The sequence below is a fragment of the Montipora foliosa genome, chromosome 13 (assembly GCF_036669935.1).
Source record: "Montipora foliosa isolate CH-2021 chromosome 13, ASM3666993v2, whole genome shotgun sequence".
Taxonomy (NCBI): Eukaryota; Metazoa; Cnidaria; class Anthozoa; order Scleractinia; family Acroporidae; genus Montipora; species Montipora foliosa.
Genome location: NC_090881.1, coordinates 1,196,918 through 1,210,289, shown reverse-complemented (window position 1 = coordinate 1,210,289; position 13,372 = coordinate 1,196,918). Strand labels below are relative to the sequence as shown.

The 13,372-nt window shown below is 38.8% G+C and overlaps 1 long non-coding RNA gene across 1 annotated transcript; it reads left to right on the top strand.

The window, feature by feature from the left end:
* The first annotated feature begins 259 nt into the window (after positions 1 to 259).
* LOC137982978 (uncharacterized) lies at positions 260 to 4,219 on the top strand. The gene is made up of 3 exons (XR_011118876.1): positions 260 to 482; positions 2,192 to 2,227; positions 3,587 to 4,219. It is a non-coding gene; the product is annotated as an uncharacterized lncRNA (long non-coding RNA).
* Positions 4,220 to 13,372: the final 9,153 nt, after the last annotated feature.

Sequence of the window (13,372 nt, the reverse complement as noted above, 5' to 3'; positions counted from 1 at the left end):
TCCCAGATTTTGAATAATAGCAGCAATGTTTCACTATCTTTCATCATGCAAGGAAGTAACTATGTCCTTACAATGTTAACCACATTTGTTTAAAAGGAGCAATGACTATCTTGCTCTATGAAATTGAAACAGATTGACCAATGTGCTCATAACGGATTTATCAACGTAAATCTTGCGGGTGGAGGGGGGCGGGGATGGGGGGGAGGGATCTGGGATCATTCAAACGCGGTTACCAAGTCTGTCGCGGTGAAGTTTTTATTTGTTTTTGTCGCCATATTCAAGCCAGTAATTTAAAATGTCATCCAAGCAGATATTATCTATTTCGAGAAAGTTTTTATCCTTGAGTTCCCATCTGATTGAAATCGAATTCCACCACAAGGTCAGAGTATTTTACGGATCACTGATACGACCTGTTTCGACATGCTAACTGAAACAAATAATTTTAAGATGTGTCTCGATGAGAGTCATTGCATCGCTAAATGGTAAGTGTCACTAAGATGTATCCTTAAATAATTTTTCATGCCATCTCACTTTAAGCTCAAGACCACAAATAATAACTTAAAGGACTTGAAAATAATGGTTCAGGTCAACAGACAATGTCCTGTCAGAATCGGGTAGTGACCGGACAAATTCTTGGTCATTTGCACTTTAGAATATTTAATTTGGAACTATTTGACCATAATGAGGGACATTATTCATGTTACTATAATCATCATCATTCATGCAACCTGGGGTCACTATTGCAAAAGTTATGATTGTTCAAATTTTTCAAATTTGACCGGCCAAAAAAGGGCCAATGTCCCAGCAAAAACAATGTTAAACCGGGAAATGTAACAGGTGCCTGCCTGCCAGTTATTTCGAGCCCTGAACTGATAAAAACACTACGGCTTGGCACAGTACGACCATGGAACACAGGTCACCAAATTGGTGACTAGCTCCAATTTTTAGGCACCAAAATGTTTCTTTTTTTTACTTGCCATGGTAACGAAAACAGTCACAGCCTGGAGCACAGTGGCAACTGTTTTTGATTGCATTTTTCATTGGGTTATTCGCCTGGAATTCGGGACAAAAAGGCCTCTTATTCTCACCTTTTGTTATAATAATAATTGTTGTCATCAGGAAGCCTAAACAATAGACATTCCAACATATTTTGGGGGAAGAGAGGTGCTGGGGGGGGGGGGGGGGGGGACTGTTGAGCAAGAGGTAAGGGCTGACACAAAAGAAGAACTCTCCCATTTTCAAATCTTGAGTGATTGGTATTTCTGAAACAGTGAATTAATCCTGGTCACAATATATATATATATATATATATAGACCAGTTACAAAGGTCTCTCAAGCCAACAGCGCATCTTTGCCCCCAGAGAGGATCACTAATGGATTCACAGTCCAAGCCTCGGCGAAATGTAATCAATTATAGAGAGTTTAGAAGTGACCAAGGACGGACAACCCCCTGAATGACATTTTCATTGGAAGAAAAACTTTTTATGCCCTGAGCGGGATTTGAATTGTCTTCTCCTCTCTCGTCCGCCTGTGAATCGTCATTCCTGTCGATCCAGTGTCATCTAGTTGGAGAAAAACAATAGCCCGGGAGAACCACGTAGAAAATTCCCACTGACTATCCAGATCGGCCATGTAGCCAGCATGGTTGCTCTGATAGTGTACTGGTGATCACACCCAACCGGTAATCAGGGGGACGTGGGTTCAAATCCCGCTCAGGGCATAAAAAGTTTTTCTTCCAATGAAAATGTCATTCAGGGGGTTGTCCGTCCTTGGTCACTTCTAAACTCTCTATATATAATATATATATATTTTATTTGCCATATGTTCTTCATTGTCACCTGAGAATCTTGTTGGTTTGGTAGCTTTAAAATGACAGTAAGTTTTATCATCATTATCATCATTGATCACCATTTTCATGCAGTCGATGATTTTCTAACCGTTCAGGTGTACATGTATGTACAGTGTATGTAAAGTATTGTATGATCTGATTACTTGAGAACTTGAGTGGCTATGACCAACACTATGAGATGTTTCATGTGCCATTTTTTGTTTAACTTCCTTGTTGACGATCCAAAGTACTTTAAGTTGTTAGCCTATTAAAACTACCGGTATTAAAAGACTGGTAAATAATTGGCTATGAGGGTTTTTGGCCACCACTTGCTTTACCTGTTGTTTTTTTTTTTTTTTTCAGTTTCATATCAATCCTTTTAAATATCCGGAAATGGAGGTAAAAGCCATATTATACATGCAGAACAGATGGATTAACCGGTCAAAGCAAAAACTTAAGATTACTTCACAATCATAATGTAACTTAATTAATTAAGTTGCACATGATTAGTTAAAATTATTGTTTTGATAAATATTTCTTTGTGGCAATTCTCTTGCAGTCAGAGGGAGAGTTCACTAGGGCTAAACATAATTATAGAAAACAACAAAATATCCAGAAACTTTAGAGAGTACTACATTAGAAGCTCTCGTAAGCAACCAGCCCGGGAATTTGAAAAAGTGGTCACAACTTACCCTTTGTAGAGCTGGTTCCTTGAGAATTATAAGCAATAAAATTGGGATTTGTAAATTTGTATTAAGGGTACAGAATAGAATTTTGGGGAATGCACCTACAAAAACTGGAAACTTCTTTACTCTCATTAAAATCTGCCAAAATATTCTTACAATTTAGATCACTCTTTGAGTGGTCGCTTATGGAGGGACTGCTTACTAAATTCAAAGGTATTTTTGTGTGGCTTACTGAATATGCAGGAAAAGCAGATCTTAACAAGTGTTATTGAAATCCAAAAAGAAAATTGGGGGTAACCACGCATTTTCCAAAGATAAGTAATCAACAATATTTATACAAAGCTTTAAAATACAAAGCAATGTATGGCGTTCTTTTCCAAAATGAAGCTTAGTTATCTCTGAAAAATGCATGGCTACCCCTAATTTTCTTTTTGGATACAAAGAGAACTTGCTAAGTAACTGTTGTGCTTTCTTCGCATAGTTTTAAACCACGCAAAAATATCCCTGTATTAATAAGCACTACCCATAGGAAATCTGAGTATCTCGAGATGCGCAGAACGTATGCACAATAAGAATAGTAGGCACCGTCCTTATGAGAGCTTAAAAACAATGGAAAAGTTCAGTTTGGTAATCCCAAAGGTGGTCGCGGTTGATTGTGGGAACGGTTGCTTTTGAGAGTTTTCAATTAGAGAGTTTTGGTGGTTGTGGCTAGAGCTGGTTGCTTACAAGAGTGGTCGCCGTGAGAACTTCGACTGTATTTGCGTTTGTTGAAATTTTATGCATGTCAGCTTATAACTTAGGAAGGAACTAGCTAAGTAGTCATTGCAGTTGTTTTGGTCTTGTTTGTAGCATGTAATTATCCCAGTAAGGTTATCAATATTAATTTTTTTGGACCAAACAGATCTGCTTATTCCCAGGACTAGTTTACATGTCAAGGTCATTCAATTTGGATTCAATTTGGATTCTAATGGAGTGACCATTCAATGATCTGTATTCACACTGATTTTTTTGCCACTGGTACTGGGTTTTAGCAAGGATTGGAAATGATTGGCTTTTGTTATTTTATTTGCAGCTTGTCATGGTGGTATATGCAGTGGGCAGAACCCTAGCTATTGCACTGCAAGAACGGGACTATCAATTCAAAGTCTTGTATTAGAATAGTAAAGCTGAATTTAATTTTGTGCTAAATATAAGAAAATGGGTGAGGAGACTTTGACCACTCAAGGCTTAAGAATCTGGATTCTTAATTAACCCCTCAAATTGAAGGGTTTAGAGCAAAAATGCCAAGAGTTACTTTTTGTATACATGTAGTTATTTTACTGGGAACGGCGAGGATTTTGAGGACTTAATTACTAAATACTCATTTTGTCCAAGTTTTTTGTTACACTTCCCAATGATCCTACAAGTGGCTGGGAAAGTTGAATGTCAAAATTAGTATTTCATTACTACAGAAAACTACGTAATGACTAAATGGCACCGTTAATTAAGTGTCCCAGCTCTCAACAGGAATAGCCAACGTACATAATTATGAGACAAGTGAGTTTTCGAACAGGTCAAGTTCCATCGTCAGTGCAGTGCAAACACCATTTTAACAGAGCTACGTACATTTACTGTTTCCTGACAAAATAATGAGTTGACATTATAATTTCTGAGTTTGCCCTAATAACTACTGCTTGATTGTCATTGTTAGAAGAATAAATATTGCAAAATCACAGATGGATTGTGTGTATCTGCTTGATCAAATGTCGTGTGTATTGGCACGGTAAAGCCGTTTTTCCAGAACAAACTATAAATGTGAGGTTTTTTTTTTCCCACTAAAGCTGCTACACCTCTCAAAGAAAAAAAATTAAAAAGTCAACTTTTTAGTTACGCACTATTTTTGACATTATGGAGACCAGTCTAGATTTTTAACACAAAACTACATTATGAGGACATCACTACATTGTAGTCCAAAGGCAATTTCAGACCATAAAGTAGAGTTTTAAGGGCTTTGATATGTGGGGACCTGATTTTGGTCCTCACAAAAAGAACGGACCCCACAGTACGGGTGTGTAACTACATTGTATGTCCACGTCCCCATAAGTAAGCATTGGTAAGTAGACACACACAGACACAAAATATTGCTCAGCCACGACAGGTGAGAGGAGACAACGGAGGATTGGTGCTTGAAATCTAACAATGTCGCAAAACTTTCGTCCTGGTTACCTGCTGAACTTTATTTATCTCAACGGCATTTGTGTTTGTTTCGTTTTCTTTTGTCTTTCCTTTTTGGCAACAACAATGATAATGTTACCCTGCAAGCAGTCTCTTTCGATCTTCCTACATAAGTCGGGAACAAGAAAGAATTAAGACTCTGCCAGCCGCCTCGACATTCTTTGATTTGCCGGTCATCCAAAGAATAGACCGTACCCTTTATGACGTAACGCCTCGCAATTCTTTTGTTGAGTGACTACTGAAACATTGCATTCTGGTATTTATAGTAGTCACTCAACAAAAGAATTCAGGTGCTGTACGTCATAAGGGGTAAGGCCTATTGGATGAGTCAGTCCAGTTTGGACTTGTCAAACCTGCCTTTTTTTTAATTTTACGCATGATTAATCGCCACGCGCCATCAATATATATTATTTTTGAAATTTACAACAGCATAGCAATTTTTAAATGTCTAAATTCCCATGAGTATTTCCTATGTCTGTTACAGAAACTTGTCTGCCAGAAACCTACAAATGGTAATGTAAAAGTATGAGCTATCTTAAGTTTCCAATGAAGTGTAATGTCGAGGCGGCTGGCTGAGTCTTCTTTCCTGTTCCCGACCTACCTAGGAAAACCGAAAGAGGCTGTGATCGAGGGTATAATAATGTATAGTCAAACAATATATTATAAAGAAGACAAAAATGGGTTGATTAGAAATTGTGAAAATACATTGTTCGTGGTTTAGTCTTACGAAGCTCGTATCATCCCGACCAAGGGACTCGTCGGAGACCTTTCTGCTTGGCAAACTCCTTACGCATCGCGCCCAATTTAGACCCGTTCGGTAACAAAATGATGACAGCAATCTCGCCTTATATCTCATAAGGATTCCAGACTGCGCAAATTCACGGGTGAAAATTGACAATAAAGTTGACAGTTACTTGTGAAAATACATTGTTGGTGGTTTAGTCTTACGAAGCTCGTGTCATCCCGACCAAGGGACTCATCAGAGACCTTTCTGCTTGGCAAACTCGTTAGGCATCGCGCCTAAAGTCCCTTTCGCTAACAACTAACCACGAACAATGTATTTTCACAAGTAACTGTCAACTTTATTGTCAATTTTCACTCGTGAATTTGCGCAGTCTGGAATCCTTATGAGATATAAGGCGAGATTGCTGTCATCATTTTGCCGTTAGCGAACGGGACTTTGGGCGCGATGCCTAATGAATTTGCCAAGCAGAAAGGTCTCTCATGAGTCCCTTGATGAGGATGAAACGAGCTTCGTAAGACTAACCACGAACAAGATGTATTTTCACTGACAAGTAACTGTCAACTTTATTGTCTCGGGCTCGAACTTGACTCGTGCTGCGCCATAATTGTGCATAGATAGCAGTGGAAGAATATAGTGAAACAAGTTTTAAAACCATTATCGATATTCTAAAACTGGCACCTTTGGGTCATTTCATTGATTACCGTTATAATTTCTTGCAGAAGCTAAAAAAAGGCAACCATTAAATACAATTATTTTTCAGAGTTAATTACTTAAACTGGCAAACTAGAGGTAGTTTGTTGCTACATGTATGTGTGCCACCCTGGGGAAAATGGTAAATTATCAAGCCATCTGTTAGCTTTTGAAGGGAGTTAGTCTGAGGAAAAGTAAATGGAAATGGTGAGTAAATTATTTCGACAGAACACGAAGGAACCTGGAAGTTTCCATGTTCCTTTCAAATACAACTTGCAAAATAACACAGAAAATTTTTCACTTACTGAAAACGTCAAAAAACTTGATGGAAATTTCCACGTTCCTTTTACACATAACATGTAAACGAAACATGGAAATTATCATGTTCTTTTCCCACGTAAAATGTAAAAGAACATGAAATTTTCTCGTTTCTTTCCTGTATGACATTCAAACGAAACATGGAAATTTCCGTGTTAAGGTTCATCCATAAAGTGTAAAAGACTACGGAAATTTCCATGTTCCCCTTTAATTAAGAGACAACATGCGAGTAGAAAGGGGTATATACATGTTCCCTTCATAGATCAGTGTAGGATCTAAAAATTCCATGCTGGTTTGAGTGACAGCTGAGTTTTCCTTTTCTTTCATAGGCATATATCTGAAAGGAATTTCCTCACTATCCACATTTTTTCAACGGAAAAGAAAAAAAGGAAAATTGATTGTCCCGGTAATTTGCTAGGTTTTGATTCTGACCCAAAAAGGAACAGTCTCTAAACTTGCTTGTTGTTGTTGTTTTCATATTAAGTAAGCTATTCCATTGTCCCAAAAATGCCTTGGGATTCTCTTAAATGTTACGAAATTTGAATGGCTGAAATCCTTTTTCTCCTGGAGTCAGTCTCAGCTGCCAAGGTTACAATACAATACAATACAATACATACGTATTGACCGCTCCCGATAGGAGCTTTTCAGGGCCAATGAACAACAACGAAACGAAGGAACAGAACAACAACAACTGTTAAGAATCCCAACTGGCCGGAGGCAAACCAGTTGGCTATTTACAAGTGCAGCTGGGAAGTTGAACCAGGGACTACCAGGAACAAATTCAACGAGTGGTCAGAGCGGGTCTTGAACCCGGGATCTCCGGATCTCAGGGCAAGCGCCCTAACCACTGGGCCACACTGCCTCCACGTTTTCTCCCAGTCTTAAAGAGCTTAAGCCACTCGGACGTCCACGCCGAGGGATAAACCTTACTTCGCATTGGTTCTCACGGTTTACGGTTCTTCAGTCATTTCTAGTCAGTTTGGTGTAGCGTCCTACGAATTTAGTGGCCGAATGTCAAAACTTGAACTTCTGTGAAAAGTCGTTCACTGTGAAGTCGAAAAAGAGACTTGCACCAATTTCTTGAACATAGTTATCACACACAATCTGGAAATTCAAAAGGAAAGTAAACTGTTTAGAGACATCTGCCTCAAGTCGTAGTATCCATATCAAGACAAAAGATCGTGAATGCTTTAAAAGAGACAAATAAGAACGTTAACGTTGAAAACAAGCAGGACAAACGATTTTTTCAAGAACAATTCGCTTGAAAGCATTTGCCACCCGAATGTTTGGGATTAATCTTTTTGGTAGATGAACTGCGCGTAAGTATGATCCCCACAAAATAGGGTGATTCAATTAGCCAGTGTTAGAAATACTTGGAAACTCTTTCTTCACATATCGTAGTCGTTTTTGTCATGGAAATGCATTAAGAGAAAATTCTCACTGCCTTTCTCTGCTAAGAGTTTTATCTTCGGGGAAAACGGAACGCCGATTGCCATTGCATGTTGGATGGTTTAGTAGTAGTAGTAGTAGTAGCAGCAGCAGCAGCAGCAGTAGCAGCAGCAGCAGTAGCAGTAGCAGTAGTTTATTTAGACACATATCACCAGGTGAGCTAGAGGCTCGTTTAAATGTGAGCGTGTATACAAAAATTAAAACTAAAATTAAAATACCTCTTGGTCTTTCAGTTCCCATATCTTTTCAAGCTGCCTCGACAATTTCTATTGAGCATGGGTTAAAAATTTAAATGTATTCGGTGTCACTAAAGCGTTACCAGTATAAGCACAAAACCACAAAACGAAGACAAACATTCGGGATTATTTCCAACAACTCTGGCAAACACATGACAACCAAGGAGTCACTTCCTTGGAAACTCAAGATAGTTCATACTTTTAAATTACCTTTTCATTGTTTTACCTAAACATTTATTGGTTTCTGGCGGACAAGTTTCTGTAACAGACATAGAAAATACTCAGTGGAATTTAGACATTTGAAAATTGCCACGCTGCTGTAAATTTCAAAAATATATTGATGACGCGTGGCGACTGATCATGCGAAATTTTTTTGTAAAAAAGCAGGTTTGACATGTCGAAACTGGACTGACTCATCCAATTCTTTGGATTAGCGGTAAATCAGTGAATGTCGATGCGGCTGGTAGAGTCTTCTTTCTTGTTCCCGACGTATCTCGGAAGATCGAAAGAGACTCTGATCTCAGGGTATAATAATGTATGGTCAAATGATATTTTATAGAGAAGGAAAAAAATCAGTTGATTAGAAATTGTCTCCGGCTCGGACTTGCTTCGTGCCGCGCTATAATTGTGCAAATATAGCAGTGGGAGAATGCTGTTAATTACTGTAATTAACACTACTGAATGGAACTCTTCCTGTGTAACAAAAGTGCGCCTAAGAATTTGACAGAATAAGTTCTATTCATGCAACGTCCGTAAAAGTTTCTAATGGACAAGTCAGAATTATCAACAATATTCCTGGAAGGCGATTGCAACTGCACTTGGCCCGAAATGGACAAAAGTGTTGTTGCGAAATGGACACCAACAAATTGTTGATCTTAACCTTAAGAATTATTTTTATTTCTCAAAGTTATTTTGGTTAATTAGAACAGGCTTTTTTGTTACAGCAAGAGGTTTTCAGTCACCGCCCGGGGGTTACTCCCTTATATGAGCTATATAGGTAAGTGCGGCCCCAAAGGATCTGGTTTTTTAGCCGTTTTGATCTGAAATAGGGTATCGATTTTGACCAATTGGTTTGAAATAGGGTATGGTTAGTTCACTCAAGTCTTGAATTGGGTATGTTTTTTTGGAAGAAACGTCTTCGTCATTATTAGGCGATAAGACCGTCAACAAAGCCCTTCTCAAATTATTACGCCAACCGTTTAACAGCTGAAATAGGGTATCAACGTTTTGGTCAGGTCTGAAATAGGGTTGGGAAAATCGCAGATTTTGGTCTGAAATATAGGGTAAGGGTTTCAGGAAGCCGGGCGCACAAACCCACCATTTTTTTTTCTGGGAATAACCCCCCCCCCCCTCCCCCCCCCCTATCCCTCCGGGTCAGTCACACCAACACAATACTGTACCTAGTATAACTCAGTCACCGAGGCGTGAATGCGAACGCGATTATTTTTGAATCGCTTCTTAAGCCTGGTTTTCATTAGCGGAGCAATCATAAGCACAAGAAACATACGCAAATTATGTAGCTTCTTGTTCACTAGAGCCATTTGCTTGAACAATAGACACTAATTACCAACAAGTAAATACGCCTGCGTGTGTTGCTTATGCTTGCGTCGCTAGTGAAAACCAGACTTTATTCATCATCAATAGTTGACAAGCAACAAAAAACAATGATCCTTCACGATAGATTTGCCTTTATTGTTATATTGGTAGTTATGAATACGTAACAGCCAAATTATGCTATTAATAAGTCAGTATGCAAATGCAATCAAAGTGCCGTGGTAAAAACTGTCGCATGCAAAAGCCATCGAAAATGGGTTCAAAGGGGTAAAATGTAACGACTCATAAAAAACTGGCTGGTTTGTACGGGTGATAATAGTTTATTGAACTGATTAAAAGACGATCTGGCGAGGCATTTACAAATTGCAGTGTCCTGGTTATATGACAACCTTGTCAATAAATAATTCGCTTTTAAATACCTTATGTGTGAAGTCAAATGCATATTACATTTTCGACGTACATGTCTGAGGCTTCGAGTGAGCGCAATTTCTTTGGTTCCAGTGAAAAGTCTTTTATACCAGGTATGCTTAGCCTTTCCGTTGGTGGCAGTGAAAACACATCGTGGGTTTTAATTAAGCCCTGATTACAGCCAACTCGGGTACTAGAGCACCTTAAGCCTGGTTTTCACTAGCGAAGCAAGCCCAAGCGCAAAGCATAAGAATAATCGCAAGGATCACAATTTTTCCTTTTCCTTGTGTTTGTGCTTATGCTTGCGTTCACTTGCGTCGTGTGAAAACGAAACGCAACAGAAGCAAAAGGAAATGTATTATGTCTGGCCAATTAAAACACTCGTTCCAGATTCCCCGCGTCTGAGCATTTGAACAAAATGGCTAATGCTGTGGTTGATTTTGATGCTTATGTGGACGTTTGTTTTTCACAAAGCATAAGCCACTTATACCTTTGCTTGCGTCGCTAGTGAAAACCAGGCTTTAGAGCATAAGATTCCAGGCCCACTTGTAAAAGAACCTTAAAAGCCTCATTTTTCATCACCCTTCCAACCTACACCGGAAGTTATCCTTCATAGGTGTGATGTAAAAACAAGTGCTTTTAGGCTATGAAAAGGTACCCCGAAAGTCTGCGTCCCATGCTGTTTATGAAACTGATGAAAGATTTCAGATGCCACAACTCTAAGCGCGTTGTATTTGAGACAACTTTCTGGCAAAATGTACTGATAAAGCTTGTACAAAAAACTTTATTCACAAACTTTGTAGAGAGTAATAAAAAGAATCAAATTCAAATAAGGACTCACTCTACTGTGAAAATTATGGTGCAAAATCCAAACATTTGGTGATCTATGAGACATTCACCGATTTGATCTTATTGGTTTTATTTACATGCGTAATAGCACTACATGCTGTCCAATATGGAAATAATTGGATGAGAAAAATGCTGAGGACAGCCAAAATTGGACGTGGCGTAGTCCAATTTCTTAATCCGAGGAATTTTTTGACTCCAATTATTTCCAAATTGGACAGCATGTAGTCCTATTACATATATAGCTAATCAGCTGTAATTGGGCATTGCTCGGTCATGCTGTTATCCTTAAATAAAAGCAAACTAAAATATTGTGATTTATTTTTTATTTCCAAAATATTGCCTGAATTGCAGAGAAATTCTTCGTTTGCTTCGATTAAAGCGCGAGAGGCATTTTTTCGCTTTCCGTAACCCTGCGATCGCCTCAAGTTGTTGCCTTGAATTTGCAAATTCACGATCTCGCAAAAATATTGTAGTTTCTGCCAAAGTTTTTTTAAATGACGGTCCAATGAGCACTGCATGACAGCAAAACTTAATTTCTGGTTCGTAGTCGTGATCGTTTTGTGCTCTCGCCTTTGCCATGATTTCTACGAAATTGCAAATCCAGGTTTTTTGTTTTCAGTTGCCAGATATTTCCTCGATGTAATTTCGCTTCTTTTCATGTTCGAATGACATCTGAGCATTGCCCCATCTTGTGGTCCCGGTAGACAACTTTTAGCAGAGCTCCGCGCGCCAATGAGACGCGCGCGGAGCACCATGGGTAAGAAAACATGGCCTCTCATCTGTGCGAAAAAATTTGGTTTTGGTCATCGTACGACCGTTCGACCCCGTCATATATGCCAATTTGACCATATCGAGGCCGTATTCCACCTGACACTCCAGCTAGTTTACAGCGTTCATCTTTGATACTGAACATCCTTGTTATGGTCATTTAAGTCTTGTCAAAACAAGGTATCCGCTGACCAGTCTCTCGTGATCATATCGAAAGCTCAAGTTTAGAGCTCATCGAGGTCAGCTGTTTTTGTTAAGCTGACCCCTTACCAGGTTGAACAGTTGACTCTGAAATGGCTTTTTTCATTTTCCGTTTGCTTGCTGAGGATTTGCTTGTGTTCTTTTAAAACTCGTGCGATTCAAGAAAAAAATCATTGCCTAACTGTTGGATTCCACAGTAAATTTCACCTCGCTTCGTGATTCATGCGATATCGGTTTTTCGTGTGAATATTACTAGTTAGGCATTGAATTTTCCTATAGAGTGTTTTCACGTGACGTCACAGCGGGCCATGTTTGTGTACCTAAACAATGGAAAGGCGGCAATGTTGGTATACCCAAGTAATTCTCCGGGAATTGAGCTCTATTATCATGCAAACGTTTTCTTTTGCCTCGGTGGAAAAACAAGTTTACTATATAAAAGAAAGGGAAGAAAATGATTTAATTAAGCAGTAACCAGAAACACCAAAACGCGGACAATTCGAAAACTTTTTATTTTCACTAACCATACAGCCAGTAAGAATAAAAAAACCCGGGAGCTCCGCTTTTAGGCTTGGCTAAATCTATATATTGTCGATTAGATTTAAAAAACGCTCTTCCCGGGTTGGTTTACCGGTTAAACAAAAATGCCCACCAAGCCATGCGGTGAAAGTTGTTTTGATTTCGGGCCCGTGGTCATCCATTCAATGATAACCAATCAGGTAATACAATGCATTTTCGTAATAGTACGGACATTATCGAAATTTTACTTCCGGGTCTGCCGTTTTCCTGGGTAATGAAGCTCAGAATAGTTCCCGTTGATCGGTAACTTAAGGTCAAAAGACATTTGAGGTTGGTTAAACAAAAACAAAAAAAAAAAAAAGAAAAAGAAAAATCGACGAACAGACCTTTTTACGGTTTCTGACGCCATATTGGTCAGGGAGCAAACACGGCTTAAATTACAGTGAATGTATGAAAATTTTGGCGACTTCGAACCATTACAAATCCTTTAAGGTCCGACGATTGTGGATAGCGAGAGTGCCTCTCAAACAGCACTTCTATTGGGATTATTTTCGTGAAGTATGACGATCAGAATCAAGGTATAACGACCGTAAACGAAATTGGTAAATTTCAAACAAAGTTATGCAAATTCCCGTGAAATTTGAAGCGACATGAGGAGATTTTTAATGTCCAATTTTCAGACGTTTTGCCTTGTGCAATGATCCAATTTTCCGTTGAGTCAATGATATTAATAAAATGACTAAAAATATTTTAATATTTTTGAAATTTGCCTTTTTGCAGGGGAGTTATAGAGGTTTGAATTCGGCCAAAATCCCACACATCCACTGTAATTTAAGTGGCGTTTGCCCCCTAACCAAGATGGCGTCAGAAACCGTGAAAAGGTCTATTCTCGCCAGGCTTGTTCGTTAGA